We start from the raw sequence: 21,761 nt of genomic DNA, 5'->3' as shown, positions 1-21,761 counted from the left end.
ATTATTTTTGGTTTCTTGATGTAAAACATGAACTATACTAGTAACTATTCTCCTACAGTAGTTAGGGAAGAAGTAGTTCTTGATGAATATCAGTGGGGAATAGTCAGCCCATTTTATAGAAACTTTGGATGTAGACTGCCATCTACTTATTTAGAGCAAGTAATGTTTTATGCTGGAAAGTAAAAATTATTTATAGGATTTATTTAACAATCAATGTTACTTTTGAGAGAAAACAGATTCGATTTATTGAACTTGTAGAGTTCCTATTTCAAGGCCCAACTTTTTCCTCATTTAAATTAATTGTGGCCCAAGTATCATTGAAAGTCTTCACTGGCCATCAATTGTGATAAAGCTACTGTTTATATTTAAGAAGAAAGTTATATTACTGTATTTATTTTAGACTTAAATATATAATCTTCACAAAAAAACTGAAGAACATATTTATACTTGAGAAAAAGCTTTAACCACTAATTCTTAAGTAGGGTATTTTTAATAAATGTTCTTTCTTGGTCTCTATCAGGGAAGCGTAGTTCAAAGTGTCACCTCTGGACTGGTGCAGTTTTGGAAATTATTACTTATTTGAAATGATATAGAAATTGAACATAAGAACTTCAAACATGTTATAGTAGTTTAGCAGAGTCATTTTATGCTTATTGAATCTAACAATAACAAAATTTTGAGTTATGTCTTTGTTTCTTTATTTCAGTGTCCTAATAATTTATTTGCATTTTACAAAACTCTCCCTGAGAACAAAACAAAGACTAGAACACTCCCTATATCAGCATCATGTGTATGAAATAAAAAATATGTAAGAAAAAACAGGGACAGAGTGAACATAAATTATGGTTTTCAACTCCTATAAGTTTTCTGAGAATTGTAATTTTTTTTCTGTATTCAAAATCTCCTATTTCCATGACATTTTTAATTGTGTTTCCTGGCTTACTCTTAATATGCTCTAGTTATAACTTTTTTTAATGGAAAAAGTAGCAGATTTTTATTATCATTATCAATGCCAAACAAGACTTTAAATCAAATAAAATCATTCGTTAAGCATAAAATTACTTTCACAGTTGCTACAATCACAGTAAATAGGTTTCTCTGTATAAAGGGACAGTCTTTGGAATTTAAAATATCCCAAACTGAAAGATTACATATTTAAAACTCTGTCTGTTGCTCATATAATAGTGGATTACTCAAATTAAATGTTATACTCTCTTAAATAAGATAAAATGGAAATAATTCACTCATAAGATTTATAAACCATCTTTATTTATAAAATACTATCCTAAGAATTATAATCTCATCAAGCTTCAATTGGAGCAAAATTATAATCACTTAAATAAAAGCACTTACATAAACTAAAAATGAGAACTATATTACTTTTGAAGGCAGATAAAAAAATTATTGTCAAGTTTTTTGTTGTACTTCTGAATGTTCAGTAGCAGACTCTTTTGAAGGTGGAATCCACCCTGAAGTGAACTCACTTCTACTTTCAGAATGCAGGGGAGAGAGGAAATCCAGCTCTGGGGGGAGATAATGAAGAAAAGATCATGGTCCCATTGAGAATGGAGGGGGTGGTGGACTTGGTTCGAAAATATTCTTGAGATGCTCCATACATGTTTCCTGGAGGAGGTGGAAGTAAAAAAGTTCCCTTCTCATGAACTTACTCCTTGGATCCATTGGAAACAACGGATGTTTGATATGAGGGAAAGGTAAGAAAGCAAAGCCAGAGTCAGTTGCTTGTTTTTCAGCAGGGAGAGATGAATCAGTTTCATTGGAATCACCAAGATCAACTTAGTATCCTTTCTACTGGCTTTCATTTCTGAAGATGAGGCCCATCCAATTAATCCAAGGGCAGCATATTGGAACTTCTGACTTCTGCTTATCCAGATGATTAGAATAACATCCTTCGTGCCTTTATAGAGGAAGATGTGGCTGGTGGTGGGATCATTATCCTATGGGCTTGTTCCAATGGAGGTGCCAGGGGCCCAGCACCAGAAGGTGCTCTCTGAAGATCACTTCACAAATCACAGCTTGATTCTCTTTTTGAACTGCTGATAAGATTGTCCAGAGGATTCTCTGGGGCCCTTGGCCTCTTTCTCCTCCCAATGACACCAAAGGCGAGAGTATGAGTGGACCCTTCTTTTCCGAATGAGAAGGTCTTATTTCACATGAAGTTTGACTCAATGGTGAGAAACTATTTGGGGAATTCTATCTGCCAAAGACTGAATTTTAAACATCAAGCACAGAAGAATATTCTACCACAAGTTTACATTTGAAATCCATTTCAGTTTATTTTTGTCTATTGAGAGCATTTTGTTTCCTTAAATCATTGAGGTATCTTTCAGCATTCTGAGCTGCCAACACAGTATCATGTGCTTTTTTCTCATAGTAAATAAAGTGTGCCTGATAAAAACAAATGGTTCTCTCGAATTCTTCAAGATCTTTGGCTTGCTTTCTATAGGTCTCCAGTGGTTTAATTATATGGCTGATCTTTCCCTCCACTTTGGAATGTTTCCTCCTCTTGCTCTACCTGGTAATTTTCTTCTCTTATTAATTTCCTTTGGAGTTTCTTTACATTTTCTTGATATAGTTCCATCATGACTTTAAGTTTATGCTAAAGATTCTGATTTTTGACTTTCAAATTCTGTATTTTCTGCTTGCAAAGTGTGCTGTATGTATACACATGGATGTATAACCAATGTGATCCTGCAATCTGTACACGTGGAAAAATGACAATTTATACCCTATTTGAATCAAATGTATGATATGTCAAGATCATTGTAATGTCTTGAACAACTAATAAAAAAATAAATAAAATTTTTAAAAAAGAGAATATAAAAAAGATGCTTGTTCTATCTTAAGATTGTTAATGTTTTATAAGGTCTTCCTTTGTTTTACCCACTTCAGAAAATAAAGTAAAAATTTTATTTCTTTCTCTAAGCTTTTAAAAGAGGCCTTTAACTTAGCAACATAAACCAGTTTTTAAAGCTCCTTTTGGCTGATCTTCTAAGTGAGCAGCAATTTCTTATTCACTTTCCATTTCCAATTCCAAGTTACCACCATCTGTTAGCACTTCTCCAAGCACAGGAACCCAATCTTTCATCTGCAGCAAGTGTTCATTCAGAGACTTAATGTGATTTTCTTTATTTTTAAAAACTTGTTCTGCATGTACTTTAGAGTGTTCATATGCCGTTTATTAAGGCAATTCAGTTTTTCTTTTCATACTTCAACTTCTTATAAAAGCTATTTTTGACTTTCCTTAAGTTGGGGATTTTTATTCAAAAAATTTTTTATTGCTACCATAACTCCTTCTTTATTTATTTGATGTATTCTCAAGGTTGTTTTACTTTCAGGTATTTGTGATTTAAGAATTTTGATTAATCTACTAGAAACTTAATTTTTTATATATCCCACTATCAATTCATCCTGTTGAGAATCTTTAGTTTTCTCTTCTTGTAGCTCTTTTTCTAGAAAGAATATTTTCTCCTCAGGTTTATATACAGATCTATTCAGGTTTTTATATTTTGACACCAAATTTTCTGCTTTTATTGACTCTTTCTCCAAAATGGCATCCTTTAAAGATGACTTTAAGCCATATCCACAATATATAAAGAGCTCTTACAATTCGATAGTAAAAGATAACATAATAAAAAAAGGCCAAGGATACAAACAGATATTTCTACAAAGATACACAAATAGCCAATAAAACACAAAAAATGCAGTCTCACTGGCCCTTGGCAAATGCAAATCAAGTGAGAGGTTACCGCACACCCACCAGGACATCTACAGTGGACAGTAACAGATGAAAAGTGGCATATGGAAAAACCAAGACCCTCAGACATTCCTGGTAGGAGTATGGCAATAAAGCCATCTTACTGGCAGTTCCTTGGAAGGTCAGAGGTGCTGTGTGATACAGTAGCTCTATCTCTCCACACAGATCCAAAAGAAAGAAACTGCAGTCCCTACACATCTGCGGCAGCATGACTCCTACAGCCAAACCTCCCAACGGCCTGGGGCTGATGAGTGCACAGATCCATGAGCTGGTGAAGGCCCCATGCAGTGGGCGCTCCTCAGTTACGGGGGATTCAAGGGCCTGGAGGACAAGGGTGAATCCTGTCAGCCACACCCCACACAGCCACAGATGGCAAAGGGACAGAAAGCAGCCTCCCACTGCCTGAGGTCAGGGTGATGGATGGGACGCAGCAGCAGAGGGGCTGTAGATGGCTGACAGGGATGGGGGTTGCAGTGTTCTAAAACCGACTGTGGTGGCAGCCTTGCGATTTTGTGGACACACTAAGCACTGCTTGAGTTTTCCAGGGTGTAGGAGCTGCATCTCACAGAGAGCTGTTCAAAGCCCCACCTGGGACTAGGCCACAGGCTCCCACTGGGACCAGGCCACACCACTGCCTATGGCCTGGTGCCTATGGCCTGGAGCTAGCCTGGCATGGGAGGCACTGGTCTCCCTCCTTAGCCCTACACAGAAGAAAACGAGGAGGCCAAGTCCACCATCCAGACTCACCACCTAAGACTTTAAAAAAAAAAACTGGATGCGGCAGAGGCCCACGCCTGTCATCTCAGCAGCTTGGGAGGCTGAGGCAGGAGGATCATACCTGGAGGCCAGCCTCATCAAAAGAAAGGTGCTAAATAAGCAGCTCAGTGAGTCTCTGTCTCTAAATGCATTGGGTGGGGGGTGGGCCTTGAAGCCGGGTGCTGCTGGGGTGGACACTTGCTGGCTCTGGCCTGGGCAGGTCCCTGAGTCAGGACAGCCCCACAGGCTCTCAGCAAGTCAAGACTTCCCACTGCCCCCTAGGTCCCACATGCAAAGCCAGGAGAAGAAGCCCTCAGCCAACACTGTACCTTCTCCCCCTGTCCCTCATAAGACCCGGGGTCAGACGTGGGTCTGCGGGACAGAGAGTGGGAAGGTCCCCTTGGGAGCAGCCTGTGGGTAGCAGGTCAGAAGTCGCTGACAGTGTGCTCATGTCCCAGATACTCTTCAGCCCCCGCCCCAACCCCATCTTGCCCAGAGCCCTGGGTCCTGGCCCAGTCTAGCATTGGTCACCGCCCAGCCTGCCTCTGGGCTGCACACTCCCTGGACACCAGGTCACAGCCCCTGCTCCTGGGCTTGGGGGCAGGGCCATGTCCCTCAGTGCTACTCAACCACGTCCCCGGGACTAGGCACCAGAGTCCTGTTCTGGAGACCACGGGGCTCCATCCCCACAGGCAGGTTCTTGGGCCAGAACCACCTTCCCATGGAGCTTTCTCTGGGGCTCAGGGTGGACAGCGCAGCACTCTCTGTAGACACCTGCTGGCCAGGCCAGGACCCTGGGAGGGGGCTGTGAGCAGGGCTCCCCAGCAGGGGGTGCCATGTATCCATGTGGAGCTCTCGGCCAGCCAGGCAGGACCCATGTAGGGAACCCAGTGAGGGGAACCTTTGATTGGGACCCAGTGAGGAGATACAGTATGGGGAACCAGCGAGGGGACTCCTACAGTATCAGGTGGAGGCTGAAGGGCCCCCAGCCCCCAATGCTACTCACGGTGCCCTGAGCTCCCCCAACAGCTGGCCAGACTGACACCAGCTGCCCCCAAGCTGCAGGAGGTACTTTCGCACTGATCTTGTTCAGTCACATCAGGGGACTTGGGAGAACCACACAATGCTGCCCATGAACCTGGGTCATTCGCTCAGATCCCAAGGGCAAGGGTGCACCCAGTGGCAGGGACCCGTGGGTGGCCTGGTGCTGTGGTCCCGTAGCTCCTGAGATGGGGCTTCTCCATTGAGAGCAACTGAATTTCCCACTGTTTGTCACTCAGCAGCCAGTCTGGGCAAATGGGGGGTCACTTATGACTCTAGCTGTCCTGAGACACTTGGAACACAGGGTTCTTTTCTAATTCCTGCCCCAGCATGCATTCTCGGGGATTCGTCTCCATGGCCCTGGGCTGCTGGAGTGGAAGATGCCCTCCTACCACCTGTGCTGCGAAGGCCCAGGCCCAGCTCCTGTTGAACCAGGAAGACAGAAAACCCCGAGGGCGCAACCTGCCCACTGCAGCCACTGAGCCTGAGGGAAGGCGGGAGGCCTCCAGCCCAGGGGCCCAGGGAGGAATGTCCCCCAGCTGTGGTGCAGATAGCAGGGCCACTGTGCTAAAGATGTGTGCGAGCCATTCTGCAACAGACCCCCTGTCCCCACAGCCTGGAGCAGCTATACTCAAAGGCAGGCTGAGGCCAGGCAGGGGCCAGAGGTCCCACTGTGTCTTCAGAAATGTCTTCCTGTTCTTACTGGTTTTGTTCCTGGAGAGACCTGCGTTCTCCTCAGTGTTTAGAGCAGCTCAACTCACAGTAGCCAAGCTACAGAACCAGACTAGGTGCCCCTCAGCAGATGGACAGATAAAGAAACTGTGGTCTCTATACACAGTGGAATATTACTCAGCCTTAAAGAAGAATGAAATGATGCCATTTGAAGGTCAATGGATGGAGCTGGAGAGGACTGTGCTGCTTAAGTAAGCCAATTCCAAAAACCATAGGGAAGAAAGGGGAGGGACTGGGGGATGCAGGAAAATAAATGGACATCACTTTTCCATGTTCACATAGGAACACAACCAGGGACACCCCACAGAAGGGCCAGTCACAGGAATGAAAATCACACCCCGTGTAAGTGACATGGCAGGATGCATGCTGCAGTCATGGGGAACTAAGAAGAACCAATTCAGAGACAAACCTGTGTTCCCATCTATGCCAAGGGACAAGGTGCAATGTCATTCAGTGTCCTCATTGAAGATGAAGCTTGCTCTGCTATCCTCTGGGAGCCAGTGTGAGGGAATTGACACTCAGGTCACCAGAGCAGCCCCACCTCCACAAGCCTTTGCTCCCCACAGGAATGTTGAGCCTCAGAGGCCCATGGACACCCTGCCCATCAGGGACAGGGCAGCTGCGGCCTTCAGTCCCCCTGCTGTCTCCTCCCAGGGGCAACATGCACACCCTTCGTCCCATCCTGACTTGTGACATCATGGAAGGGGATAGACCAAGGCAGCAGGGACAGCTGGCAGCACCTACCTGATAACACAGTGGCCTCTGTTGGAGGCAAAAATCATAATGGGGGGTGATGGAAGATTCCAGAGCTTGGTGCAGGGAGGTAAAGCCCTTGATGTCCAGCATGTGCACCTCGTCCACAAACAGCATGCTGGGGACCTTCTCAGCCACGCCCTGGTCGATGTACTTGCTCACCACCTTGTTGATCTCGCCTTGGACAGGGTCCCAGCCAGTGGGGAAAATGTCACCTGCTCTCTTCTCCACACCTAAATTCAATCAAGACCCAACCCTGCAGCCTGGTTCTCCTACTGGCTCTCTGACCCAAGGCTGGGTACTGGACCCATTCCAGGTTTGGTGTCATCATTTGAAAAACAAGAATCATGCCAGTTGTGGTGGCACACGCCTATAACCCCAGCAGCCTGAGAGGTTGAGGCAGGAGGATCACAAATTGGAGGCCAACCTCAGCAACTTAGTATGGCCATGAGCAACTCAGTTCAGACCCTGTCTCTGAATAAAATACAGAATAGGGTTGGGGATGGGACTCAGGGTCAAGAGCCCATGAGTTGAATCCCTGTACCCTCATCTAAAAAAAAATAAAACAGGCATGATCACCCCCAAATGCCACAAAACGCCTTTTGTGGAGCTGTGTGGGGCACAATGACCAGGAGCTGCCCCATTAAGCCCTGATGCTGATGCCAAGACACCTCATTTGGGAGCTCCAGGGAGATGTGTTTTCAAATGTGAATTCTCCTCTGCTGCACTCAGTCAAGGAGCTGTTTTGGGGGCCATGCATGACAATGCTTAGGTTAATGAGCTTTCCATCAAGTGCACTTAGAATCCTCTCCCCAGAAAACCTGACCAAGGAGTGTCAGAGCAGGCCCAGCCTTGGCCCCAGAAACATCAGCCCTTACAGAAAAGCAGACCCACCTCAGGTCTCAGCCCTCACCTTCCAAACCAGTGCCCCCTGTCATAAGGATGGAGCTGTTCCCAAAGAACCGGTATCTGAGGCCTGTCCTTGCCTAGAGCCATGATACAGGGCTGTAAAAACCGAATTCAGAGACAGATCTGCTCTTGGTCACTCATGGAGGAGCTTAGGCTGCTGCAACTCCTCAAGGCAACAGTGGATTCATGTTGAACTTACATTTTCAGGGAGTAAAGTGGTAATGGTCCAGAGAAGGACATAAAATTAGGGAAGAGCCAGGCGTGATGGCACATGCCTGTCATCCCAGCAGCCAGAGAGGCTGAGGCAGGAGGATCACAAGTGCTGGGATGGGGCTCAGTGGTTGAGGGCCCCCGAGTTCAATCACCTGCATCAATAAATAAATAAATAAATAAGTCCATAAAGGAGCAAGGGAGACCCACTGCCTGGTGTCAAATTTGGCACCTTTTTGGGACCTCAAGAGAAGCAGATGCTGACCTCAGTGGGGCCAGAACACACAGTGTGGCCACGGCTTCTAAAGGGAGTGAAGACCCAGAGCCATGCAGTGGGAGGCGCTTAGAGCTGGGAGCTTGTCAGAGGAGGGCTTCAACTTGGCTCCAGGCTTTGGCTTTGCCACGTGTCCTACCTGTGATCTCTGTCTTCTTTGGCTTCATCAACTGGCCCATCATGGACAGGACATCTTGTCCCCCTGTAGCAGAGAGGACTTTCTAAGGCAGCTACCAAAGCTCATCCTCCTTCCTCCTGTGGGTCCCTGATGTCACTCAACTTGGAGGCCTGAGGTGGAAAGGCCCAGCACACTCCCCTGAGAAGGATGAGGGGCTTCTGAACTCAGAGGGATCCCCTTGAGGTTTCCCCTGACCTGCAAGAATCAAGCAGAGTCGTGTGCGGTGGAACATGTCTTTAAAAATCCTGGCAATTTGGGAGGCTGAGATAGGAGAACCGCAATTTGGAGGCCAGCCTAAGAAACTTAGTCATGTCTGAGCAACTCAGCAAGACCCTGTCTCTAAATAAAATATAAAAAGGGCTGTGAATGGGGCTCCATGGGTAAGCACCCCTGGTGTTTAAGCTTCAGTACAAAACAAAACAAAAACCTCCGGCCAAGAAGGAAAAAACTCCAATCTCAAGAGTCTCTGGCCTCTCCTGGGAAAAGCTCCAAGGGACTAAAAGCAAAACCAGATTCCCAGCAGAAAGCCCGTTCCTGGTGGGGAGGCCCCTTCAGGATTAAGAGCAAACCTGACTCTCTGTCCAGTGGGGCCCAGATCAGCGCCAGCTGGGAGCTGGAGGATTTGGAGCTCTTGCTCTGTAGAGGCCAGAGCCTCCGTGAGGCTGTCTGAAGCCCTGTGAAGGCTCCCGCCAGGAACCCCCAGTCCGGGGTGGAGAGCAGCCCCCAGCAGGCTGGCAGGCAGCCAGGGGCAGACAACGCCCAGACATCAGCTGTGACAGCATCTGGACATTGGGACAAAGGGGCCGAAGCTCATGTTGTGCTCATTGCTGAGCCTCTCAGTGGGCTTCCAGGAGGACAGCACGGCCCTGACAACTGGTTCCCAGGGCCTTGGGCATGCGCTGGCCCAGGAGAGCCTGTCCCTGGGGCCTGGTGTTGGCCACATCCAGGTCATACAATATCCCATTCTGGATGACCTCCTTCTTCTTGTGCATGTCGCCCTTGGGCAGGGCATGTCCTCATCGGCCTTCAGAGGGAATTCCGTGGCCTCTGCCTTTGCCAGCAGAGCCATGGGGCACCGGGACCACACAGAGCTCACCGCTGCCCACCGAGGGCCCCCAATGGCAACCTCCGCATGTGCCCCGCAGCTGGGGGCCCCACTTTGGCTCCCAGACCCGCCCGGGCCACACCTGAGACTTTCTGGAAGATTCTCTCCCCTTTCATTTCACTCCTGATAAAGGAGCATCCAGGGGACTCACTGGAGTCGGGGTCCTGGCCTCTTCTAGGTGGTGATTTTATGGGTGACACGAGGCCTTAGGCTCATCCATGCACCAGGGAGGGGCTGCCACCATGGGACACAGCAGCAGATAGAGGACGAGCCACCTGGTGCAGTCCCAAGGTTTAGGACTCAGGGAGGGACACCAGGGAGATAAAAGAAAATGGAAGATGCTGCCTGGTGCAGCGGGAAGGGACAAAGGCTGTCTGGTCCCTGTCCCCGACAGGGTTTGCGTCTTGCACACTCTGCCTGCTTAAGTCATGAGGAGAGGAAGACAGAAAAGCCAAGGTGACTTAGGTAAAGGGACAGCTGCTGACCTTCCCCCACCCACCACCAATGAGCAAAGTGATGCCCTAGTTACCCAGTTGTCACCCTGGCAGACCCTGATGTGTAACACTGTCCCCGGGGAGCATACCTTCACAGCCCCGATTTTGGCCTCCATGTAGATGACATCACTGGCCTCCACCAGCTCCTTCTGCAGACTTTAAAAAATGCTGGAGTTCAGCTAAAACCAAACCAAACCAGACAAAGGGGGACTCAGACAACCCTGATGCATGTTCCAGTTTCTCCTGACCCCGAGGGAAGGCACCTTTCCAGAAGAGACCTGAGAGGCCAGGCACAGAAGTGCACACCTGTCATTCCAGGGACTCGGAGGCTGAGGCAGGAGGATCGCCAAGTTGGAGGCCAGCCTCAGCAACTTAGCAATGGGAGACTCCCTCTCAAAACAATACAAATCAAAATAAAAAGGACAGGCTTCTGGCTCCCTGCTTAAGCACTACGGGTTCAGTTCACAGGACTAAACACGAGAGAGAGACAGAGAGACAGACAGACACTTGAAGTAGCCAGTGATCCTAGGAGTGGGTGGGTATGAGTGTATTTGGCAGGGCACAAGAGCCTGGACTGGGGGCTTAGCACACCAGGAGGTGAACCTGAGGATGACCATGTCTACCTGCAGGGGACAAGAGAAAGTCACCATTACTCTTCCTTGCCTTGCCTTCAGGGGTTGCAAAGTGGAAGGAACATTCTCACAGGGACCCAGGTATCCTTAGAGGGGATATATGTCCTTGGCCATGCTCCATGGCACCTTCCAGGATCACCACTACAGCTCCAATCCTTGGGTTACGGACACCAGAGCTTCCTGCTTAGCCACCTGAGGCTGCATTTGATGTGGCCCATGATTCTGGCTCTCTAGGCCTTGGTCTCCTCCTCTATGTGACAGCACCCAGAAGTACCCACAGAGAAGTCCAGCTCAGAAGGGGAAACATAAGTTGGAAATCCCCCAAACTGTCTGGGTCAGGAGGGTGAGGAAGGAGGATCACCAAGGTGGAGGCCAATCTAGACCACATAGCTAGGCCCCGGGGCTGGGGCACAGCTCAGTGGCAGAGTGCTAGTTCACTATGACCAGGGCCCTGGGTATGAGCCCCAGGACAATAAAAAAGCAAATCCTAGCACCCTCTGGCCCCCGGGGCTGTGCACACACATCTCAGGGTGATGGTGCTCTACGGAGCCTTGCTCTTCCCCAGGGGTGTGCACTGGGCAAGGACAGCAGCCTCTGCAGGACCAGGCTGGCAGACAGGTCCCGAGGCTGAGCTTCTAGAGCAGCTGCTACAGATGGCCACCCTGTGGAAACACACCTGAGCTCTTTCCCAGACAGAGTCCAGAGTAAAAGGGGGATGCTGGGGACATGACACAGACTAACACCCACTGTAGGGCTCTCTCGGAAGAAGGTGGCCCCCAAAAGGCCAATTCAGAAACAAAGTCAGTATGTGGTGGCCAAAGGTCAAGGGGAGAGACATCAGGTGGCCATTCATGGGAATGAGGTCCCTTGGAAGGTGTGACAATATTCTAAAATTAAGATGGGGAGTGTAAACAATGTCATGCCTCAAAATCCTGTGCGCTACACAAACTTAAAATGGGTGGATCATGTTCACAACTGCACCAACAGAGCTGCCAGGAGCTCACCAGGACCTGGCCTCTTTGGCCTCTTTGGGGCACTGTGCGAACAGGAGCAAGGTTGGGGAGTCCCTAGGCAAAAAACTTCATAAGCCTCCTTCAAACTCAGACACTTCACAACTCCACACAACACACCTGAGGTCCTTCTGTCCCAGTATGTCATCCATGTGGAAAAACAGCCGAGAAGGACATGGGTTTTGGGGGGACTGGGGGTACCAGGGATTGGGCTCAGGGGCCCTCAACCACCAAGCCCCATCCCCAGCCCTGTTTGGCATTTTATTTAGAGTCAGGGTCTCCCTGAGTTGCTTAGGGCCTCGCTTTGGCTGAGGCTGGCTTTGAACTCGCAATCCTCCTGCCTCAGCCTCCCAAGCTGCTGGGATCAGAGGTGGGTACCACCTTTGTTTTGGAAGACAATTTTCCTCTTCTCTGTTAGGCTCATTTCTTTGAGAAGCTGGTCGAAGCAGAGTGATGGATGGCTCAAATTTCCACTGTGTTTCTGTGTCCTCTCTCCTACAGGGAAGAGGACAATTTTTCTTTTCATCTCAGGCACTTTTATTCGGTTGATTTTCCAGAAGAACTTTCTCAAGGTGTTATTCTTGAGAAGGGGCCACCTTCTCAGAACCTCATTAATCCAGGATGGACAGGATGTGATGAGGGATTAAAGAGATAAAGACAGGTTGTGGAGCCAAGCTGCTGAGATGAAGGCCCCATTAGAAAACAGAAAAATAGCCCTTGGAAGAAGTGACATTTTCATGATCTCCATAAAGCTGTGACCAAGAAACTACCTAAGAGAATCAAAGAATCACCAAGTTATAAAAGAGGGAAAGATGGAGAGATTCTACGGTGGATGGATAGTAGTCTAGAGATGAGAAACTGAGCCCCAGAGAGCCCAGAGGATGGACAGGTGTTACCCAGCACCAGAGGACTTGCAGTCACCCTGGCCCTCAGCCAGCACTGGGCACAGCTGTGGAGCCTCTTTCTGAGCCTGAAGACTTGATCTGGAAAACAGGAGAAATGAGATTCTTGACACCTGCACACACGGGAACACAGCTGTGATGAGCCACAGGTAAAATATCTCTCTAAGCCCACAGCAAGAGACCTGGCTATGCAGCAGGAGACAGGTACAGAGCTAGTGTGAGTCAATCATAACACAGTGGATGAGTAAAAACATTATGAAAAAGAAAGAAAAAAGAAAACAAAATTATGTCCACTTTGACTTTTTGGGGAGGTGAGGGGGCAGTTTGGGGATTTGAACCCAGGGGTGACTTATACCTGAGCCACATCCCCAGCCCCATTTTGTATTTTATTTAGAGACAGGCTCTCACTGAGCTGCTCAGGGCCTTGACTAAGTTGATGAGGCTGGGCTCCACCATGTGATCCTCCTGCCTCAGCCTCCTGAGTGGCTGGGATGACAGGCATGCTCTACTGTGCCTGGCTGGCCAATGACTGTCATTTGGGGGATGAGATGGCATTAGCAATTTCTTGACTTAACCACACAACTCACAGAAGTAATGAAAAAAGAAAGACCTACCTCATGAAGGGACCTATGTCCTAGCCCTTACGAGGTGTCCCGTTATACTACACGGTGTTATCCTGAGTGTCCCATATAGCATCAACAGTGCAGAGGCCAAGTAAAGGGGGACACAGAGGTCACACCACATGCCTGTGCCACAGTGCTGAGAACAGGGCTCAGGACAGACTTCCCTTGAGCTGCTTGGTGCCCTTGGCTATCTTGAGCCCTATGATCACGTGGCTGATGGTCTTGCCATAGCCGCCCATGGGGTTCTTGGTCTCATATGACGTCAGTTCCATCACCTTCCCCTCGTAGACCTCCTTGGCCTCCTTTATCCACAGCCCTGGAAGAATGGCTGATGGGTACATGGTGAGAAGCAGGACCATCCTTCTGTTCACATACATCTCCTCCTCACCAACACCCTTCTTACCTCAAACTTCCACAGCACAAGAACTGACAAGTCACCTTACAGTACAACCTAGTGACACCATCATGGGTAGAGAGCAACTCTTCTGGGAGCGGTGACACAGGCCTGTCATTCAAGCTCAGGAGGCCGAGGCAGGAGGATAGTAAGCTGGAGGCCAGCCTCAGCAACTCAGTGAGGCCTTGATCAATTCAGGGAAACCCTGTCTCCAAATAAATTCAAAACAGGGCTGGGAGGTGGCTCTGTGGTTAGGATCCCCGGGTTCAATCCCTGGTGCCCCTCCTCAAAAAAAAAAAAAAAGGGTCGCTGCTCTCCTGACAAATGGGGAGGCCACAGAAGACTTCTGCTGGCAGGTGGCCATCAGGATCCCTGTGAGCTGATATGGAAATATCCCAAAGGCAGAGACACACAGCCACATGATCAGACACTCAGGCCACTTCCCTCAGTTCAAGGGGGGCATTATCTTATCACCCCATCCCTTGCCTTCTCTTCTCCAGAAACCCAACCAGGACAAGGACACTCTAGACTGGAAGCTAGGGTCAGATCTCCTCTGCCTGTGATCCACCTGAGAGCCTATAAGTGGGGCTTGTGGAAAACATCCAACAAGGAAGCCACATTCTGTGTTTGATGAACCAAATTCACAGCTCCTGAACCCCAAAACAAACTTCCCAAACAAATCTCGAAGCAGCTGTGCACACCTCGAGTCCAAGTAGCTGCAGAGGCTGAGGCTGGAGGATCATGGGTTAGAGGCCAGCCTCCACAACACTGAGGCCCTGAGCAACTCAGGGAGACTCTGTCTCTAAATCAATGCAAAATAAGGCTGGGTGGTGCTCAGGGGTCAAGGGCCCCTGGGTTCAATCCCTGGTACAAAAAAAAAAAAAAAGAAATTTTCCAGACAACATGAAGGTAACAGAAAACTCTATCAAGCTTGGAAAATTCTGGGCTTTTAAGCCTCCTTTGATTTTTTTTTTTAATAGAACCATTTCTATTTTGCAAAGAGGAAATTCCTCCAAATGGAATGCCTGTCCATACTCACTGTGAGGGGACAGTGATATGAAATTCCTCCAGGAGAGGAAAAAAGGCATCCCCATTTCTCAGCCACTCATATTTGTCTAGCAATTTCTTGGTGGTGACAAGTAGACAGGGGAAGGCCCAGTGGACCATGGGCCCAGATTTTGGCCAAGAGAGAGGCTGTGGGCGCTGTCTCTGGCCAAGACAGCACAAAGGACACGGGTTTCATCTGCTGTCTCAGGTTTCTAAGTCCCTGACATGGACTTTATCACATCAAGGAAGTGGCACAGATGGGGACAGATGACCCTCTCTCCCTCTCTCTGCAGCTTTGCAGGAATTTAAAGATGTGGGAAAAGCAGGCTTCTGTCTGAGGGGAGACCACAGCTTCCCCTTTTATTCTGTGGCAGGATCTAGAAATTTCTCCTCACCTGTGCCACCAAAAGCCCTGCTGTGTCCCCCACCACCCCACTCCAGGGGCCACTCCCATCAAATGTGCCTGGTGACCTCTACTTTTTCAAATTTTAAAGTAAAATTCAGTTCCCACTGAGCCATTGAAATACAAGCAACTGTGAGAAGACCAGTTTTATCAGGTTTTTGTTTCACAAAAATGGGGTTTTAAAAATTTTTTTAAGTTGTAGATGAACATAATTTCTTTTTTTTTTTAATTATTTTTATATGGTGCTGAGGATGCAACCCAGGGCCTCACACATGTTAGGTGGGTGCTCTACAACTCAGCCCCTGACCCATCCCAGAAAAATGGTGTCTTAAATTTAAGTTCTTAAAATATTAATATTCAGGTATTTGAAAGGTAGTACTATCTTACTGGTCACATATTTTTCTTGGTTCCTTTTTGTACCAGGAATGGAATTCAGGGGCCTTCAACCCTTGAGCACCATCCCCAGCCCCTTTCATATTTTATTTAGAGACAAGATCTCACTTAGTTGCTCAGGGTCTGGCTAAGTTTCTGAGGCTGACCTCCAACTTGCTATCCTGCTGCCTCAGCCTTCTGAGCTGTTGGAATATGGTTCATATGTTTAACTTATGAGTTGAATAAAATCACTGGCACATGTTTAAATAAGGAAAAATAATCCAGGCACCGTAGCACACATCTGTAGCCATAGTTACTCAGCATACTGAGGCAAGAGGATGGTTTGAACCCAGGAGTTCCAGGATTGCCTGGGAAACATACTGAGATCCTGAAAAATAGGACATGAAAAGGGAAAAGAAAAGAAGATGTGAAGAAAAAAAACAATAGAGAAAAAATTTTAAACGTAAAACCCAGTTGTATACATGTATAATCCCAGCAACTCAGGAGGCTGAGGCAGGAGGATTGAGAGTTGGAGGCCAGCCTCGGAAACTTGGTGAGAAGCTGTCTCTAAATTAAATATAAAAAGGGCTGGGGACAGGGCTCAGGGGTGAAGTGCCCCTGGGTTCAATCCCTGGTACAAAAAAATAAAAATAAAAAGCCTAAGTTCAATGTGACACAAAGCTTAGCTTCTAGACACAAGTTCAGAATTAGAACTCTTCAGTTCAGCATTAGTGTCACAGAGGGGCTAGGGGTGGCTCAGCAGCCATGGCCTCAAAAGGGAGATAGAGAGAGAGACAGAGACAGAGAGAGAGAGAGAGAGAGAGAGAGAGAGAGAGAGAGAGAGCGAGCGCACCATAGTTGAGTGCTTACAGGGACCTGCTGGGGAAGATCAAAGGCAGAGCCAGTCCCACAAAGAGGCACCGCAGGAAGATAGAGTGCCAGCCATGGGGGTACCAGGTGGCTGTGGGGGGTAAAACAGGATCCCAAGATGTCTCCACACTTCCAAATGCTGCACCCTCCTACTGCATTTTCTTTCCTTCAGCATTATATCAAAAGTTCCCCAAGTAGACTTCTTAGTCTTTTTATTTATTTATTATTTATTTGGGTACCAGGGATGGAATCCAGGGGCCTTCGACCATTGAGCCCTGTCCCCAGCCCTTTTTATATTTTATTTAGAGGCAGAGTCTTGCTGAGTTGCTCAGGGCCTCAATAAGTTGCTGAGGCTGGCCTCCAAATTGTGTTCCTTTTACCTCATCCTCCTAAGCTGCTTGGATGGCTAGCTACTCTTGCCTGTCTTGTCAACAGAACCAAAAGAACATGAGCATTTTTAAGATGAAAGGATTCAAAGCACCAGAGAAGAAACAGCCATCTTTCACACTGACGTGATACTCACTAATAGTCCTGCGGAAGTTCTCCATCAGCACCTCTGTCTTCTTGTTCTCCATGGAGTAAACTTTGCTCCCCACCAAGGAGAAGAAAGGCACCTTACTCCCCAGCTCCTGAGCAATCACCAGAGAAAGGGCTGTCTACAGAGGCAAGAAAGGAAAGGTTTTCATTTTACAGTCTTGAAAACATATTTAAAACCCATCTATAAAAATATTTATTCAAGAGGCTGAACATGGTATTGCACACTTGTGATCCCTGAGACTCAGGAGGCTGAGGCAGAAGGATGGCAAGGTGGAGGCCAGTCTCAGCCACTTATCAAGACCCTGGGCAACTCAGTGATACCCTGTCTCTAAATAAAATATAAAAGTTTGGGGAATGGGGCTCAGGTGTTAAGTGCCCCTTGGTTCAATCCCTGGGACCAAAATAAATAAATAAATAAACAACACTAACAAATCAGGAAGGATTTATTACATGACCTTTATTTTATGTTAAAAGGCCAGAAAATAGTGGATAATACGTAAGGCCAAATCTGTAAGCGGTGGCTTGGTCTGCACAAGCTCCCCCTGACAGTGCCCTGTGGTCAAATATAAATTGATGCTCAGTAACATAACTTTGGTTGGCAGATGCTAAAGAGAACCTGATGAAACAGACATCTCATCAAATACCAAGTTTTGGAAAGCAAATGCTCTCAAGTGGGTCCAGGACTGGGAAATGCCATGGCTTCTGAGTGCCATTTCATCCTCCCTCATCTCTGAAATAAGAATGAGGTCAGACCCCATGTGTGTAGGTCAAGCAGAGCCTCCTGAGATGCTGAGGGCCTCACTAAGTTGCTGAGGCTGGCCTCCAACATTAGATCCTCCTGCCTCAGCCTCCCAAGCTGCTGGAACAAGGCCAATTGAAGCTACTGCTTCAAAGATGGCCCAGGGAAGGCTCCTCTTTTCAATGCCCTTTTGGTTTCAGCTCTGAGCAGCCGATATGGGGGATGATCAGCGAATCCACTAGCCCATGGGGCAGAGGTTGGTTCTAGTTCTGATCTTCTCCATGTTTTCTAGGGTGGTCTTGAGCACACAATAGTGCTAATGCTGGACAGCCTCATCTGGCGAACTAAAATACTGTTTAGATTATAAGGAGCCAACAAGCTGCCCACAGGATGGTTTGATTGGGACTCTGTAGTCTTAGATGTGCCTTTAAACTTGGCTTTTGTTGAGGGGAATTGAACACAGGAGCCCTCAAACCCTGAGCCCCATCTCCAGCCCTATTGTGTATTTTATTTAGAGACAGAGTCTCCCTGAGTTTCTGAGGGCCTTGCTTCTGCTGAGGCTGGCCTCAAACTCGCTATCCTCCTGCCTCAGCAACCCAAACCAGCCACTGGGATTAAAGGCATGTTCCACTGTGCATGGCTCTTGCCATTTTTTGAACCCTAGGAAATTTCCTGTTAAAATTCAGCTATTTGGTTTTTTTGTTTGTTTGTTTGTTTTTTTGTTTGTTTGTTTTTTTTTGAGAAACCAGGTCTGAACACAGTGGCCCTCTTTTAGTGAAAGGGCACCACAACCTTGGGCTTGAGGAAGTCACTTTGCTTACCTCGCTGCCCGAATGCTTAGGCACCTGAGTTGGCAAGCCCAAAGCATGTGTTCTAATAGCAAAGGGAAAATGTCTAGAACAGAACACAGAGGGATGTGATTCCAACACCATGAGGCCCAGGGGAGGCCACAGGCGACAGTGCTCATCTGTATTATTTTGATGTTTCTGGGAATGGAACCCAGAGCCTGGTATGTGCCAGGCAGCTGTTCCACCACTGAGCCTCAGGCCCAGCTTTTTTTTTAATTTAGAGACAGGGTCTCACTGAGCTGCTGAGGCTGGCCTCCACCTTAAGATCATCCTGCCTCAGCCTCCCATGTTGCTGGGTTTACAGGTGTGAGCCACTGTGCCTGACTCTTCCCTGTTCTTTCACAACCCCCAACTCCCCATTCTCAGTTTCCAGTGTCAAAGACAGTGACCACTAGCCACTGAACAGAATCCCTGCCTCCTTCCACCTAACACTGAGGGGTGACCATTACCCTTCCATTCAAATTGAAACAATACTTGGTTAAGAATGGCTCCTTTTCTGTCCAGCTTTCTCCAATTAAATGCTCATGGAAGGGGCTGGGCTGGGGATGGGGCTAAGTGGTGGAGCACTCGCCTAGCATGTGCAGGGCCCTGGGTTTCTTCCTCCATGCCACATAATAATAAATAAAACAAAGGTATTCTGTCAAATTACAACTAAAAAACTATATTATAAAAAAGAAACTCATGGAAGAAAGGCAAATATACAAACCCTTTCCTATGGAGCTCTTTATATCTCACTGATCTTTTCATAGCCTGTCATCTTGAAAGTCTAACTTGTATTTTTTTAAATATTTTAATATAATCAGGCCTCCCAGCTGATCAATAACTACCCACCAAGACACATCCCAGAACTTTATGTTGTTTACTTTTGAACAGGGTTGCATTATTCATATTTATTTTTAATTTTTTTCTTTGAAACAAGTTTAATTTTGTTCCAGCCCTAAATTAGGGAAAGAACTTAAATCTTAAAAAATTCTCAAAAATCAAGCCATTATAAAGTTAAGCACCCCTCCCCTTAACAATAAATATTGAACTGATATAGGTGACTGAACTGATATAACTGATTTAGGTGTAGATGGACACAACACAATGCCTTTATCTTTAAGTGGTGCTGAGGATCAAACCCGGGTCCTGCCCATGCTCTGCAAGCCCTCTAACACTGAGCCACAATCCCAGCCTGCTAACTTTTATTTTATGGATTAAGAAACTGAGAGCTGGGTGTGGGTGTGCACACCTGTCATCCCAGCAGCTTGGGAGGCTGAGGTGGAAGTATGGCTAGTTGGAGGCCAGCCTCAGCAACTTAGAAAGGCCCTGAGCAACTCAGCAAAATCCTGTCTCTAAATAAAATACAAAAAGGGCTGGGGATGAGGCTCAGGTGTTTAGTGCCCCTGGGTTTGATCCTTAGTAGCCCTCACCCAAAAAAAGGGTTTCTCAGTCTTGCCTCTGTTTTGGGGGCACGGCCTTGCAGTGAAGGTTGCTTGGCAGCATCCCTGACCTCTAACACTAGATGCCAGGAGTCCCACCATCACATTTTGAAAACTAAAAGAGACAACTCTCCAGATACTGCCAAATATCTCCTTGGGGGCAAAACTGACCCAGGTTGAAAATCACTTAAGAGCTAATCTCACCTAGCTGGACTTCCAGAAAGACCACACAGAGAATGGGAACAGCCCACAGCTAACGGGTTCACAGCTGGTGACTGTCCACACCAACAACACCAAACAGTGAGACTCAGAAAGCCCTGTGGACATCAAGAAAGGAAAATCAGGGGAGGGCTACTAAGGATCAAAAATACCTCCAAAACATCCAGAAAGAAAGGTCCCAACCCTGAAAATCAGACTTCTTAAGAGCAACACTGGAAGACAAAAAGTACTAAATAACACTGAGTAAAACAGCACTGAAGGAAACAGCTATCATGCTGGTGCTGTGGCATAGGCCTGTCATCCCAGGAGCTCGGGTGGCTGAGGCAAGAGAATCGTGAGTTGGAGGCCAGCCTTAGCAAAAGCGAAGCCCTAAGCAACTAAGTGAGACTCTGTCTCTAAATAAAATGCAAAAAGGACTGAAGATGGGACTCAGGGGTTGACAGCTTCTGGGTTCAATTCTTGGGGTTCAATTCTTGGTAACTCCCCCTCCCAAAAAAAATGGAAGACAATTTGGACAAGCTAATGTTCTTGTAAGTGCACACTGTATGGCATTCCAGCCTCAAAAAACTTCCCCAGACATAGGACTTCTTCATCCACCATCAGTCACCACACAACACACCCTGGCAACTCCATATGTACAACTTCAAACTTAGAATTCAAGTTTTTTTCACAGCTGATTGTGTTTCTGCTTCTGAAAGGTCAAGTGGCCTTCCCCAGGCCTCCCAGCTGATTAATCAATACCCACCAAGATGTAGCCCAGAACTTTATGTTGTTTATTTTTTAACAGGGTGACATTAAGTCACTTAGAGCTTGGTGAAACTGCTGAGGCTGGCCTCCAACATGTGATCCTCCTGTCTCAGCCTCCAGAGTCACTGAGATGACAGGCAGGGGCCACCACACCTGGTGAGAGCCCTCTTCTTTACATACAAGAGCACAGGCTCCTACTCTCCTATGCCAAGAGGCCCTTCAAGAGAACAAGCCATGTCCAGACCAGGAGCACTGGGAATCCTGAGGATCTGGTTGATCTCCTTGCAGATCCCAACAAGCTCCACCATATGTCCTCTTTTGTCCCCTGGAAAGCCCGACTCTGAAGGGGAATTATCAAACCCTCTGCCCAATTCCAGCATTTAAAATCAGTCAGCAGTTTGAAGCTCAGCACTCAACTGAGCCATTTTATGCCATCAGGAGACTTCCTGTTTCTCTGCCTGAAAAACACTAGAAGCCCTTAAAGATCAAAAGCGTGTTTCTGTTATTGTCAATCATGCACGTAGCCAAAATAGTGGTGGGCAAAGTTTGCATTCAAAAAAATACTGGCTGACTCATTTTTCCCCCTCCAATAATGTGCCACAGAAGATTTTTAAAATATTTTTTAATTGTTCATGGACATAATATCTTTGTTTTAATTTTTTAAAATATTTATTTTTTTAGTTGTAGTTGGACACAATACCTTTATTTCACTTATTTATTTTTATGTGGTGCTGGGATCAAACTCAGGGTCCCGCATGTGTGAGATGAGT

At 47.1% G+C, this 21,761-nt stretch overlaps 1 pseudogene; it reads right to left on the bottom strand.

Annotated features, from left to right (window-relative positions):
- Window positions 1-5,847: 5,847 nt before the first annotated feature.
- LOC143410657 (ruvB-like 1) lies at window positions 5,848-21,299 on the bottom strand (annotated as a pseudogene).
- Between the last annotated feature and the right edge of the window lie 462 nt (window positions 21,300-21,761).

The sequence above is a fragment of the Callospermophilus lateralis genome, chromosome 11, assembly GCF_048772815.1.
Source record: "Callospermophilus lateralis isolate mCalLat2 chromosome 11, mCalLat2.hap1, whole genome shotgun sequence".
NCBI classification, from domain to species: domain Eukaryota; kingdom Metazoa; phylum Chordata; class Mammalia; order Rodentia; family Sciuridae; genus Callospermophilus; species Callospermophilus lateralis.
This window is presented reverse-complemented; position numbering and strand designations above follow the sequence as displayed.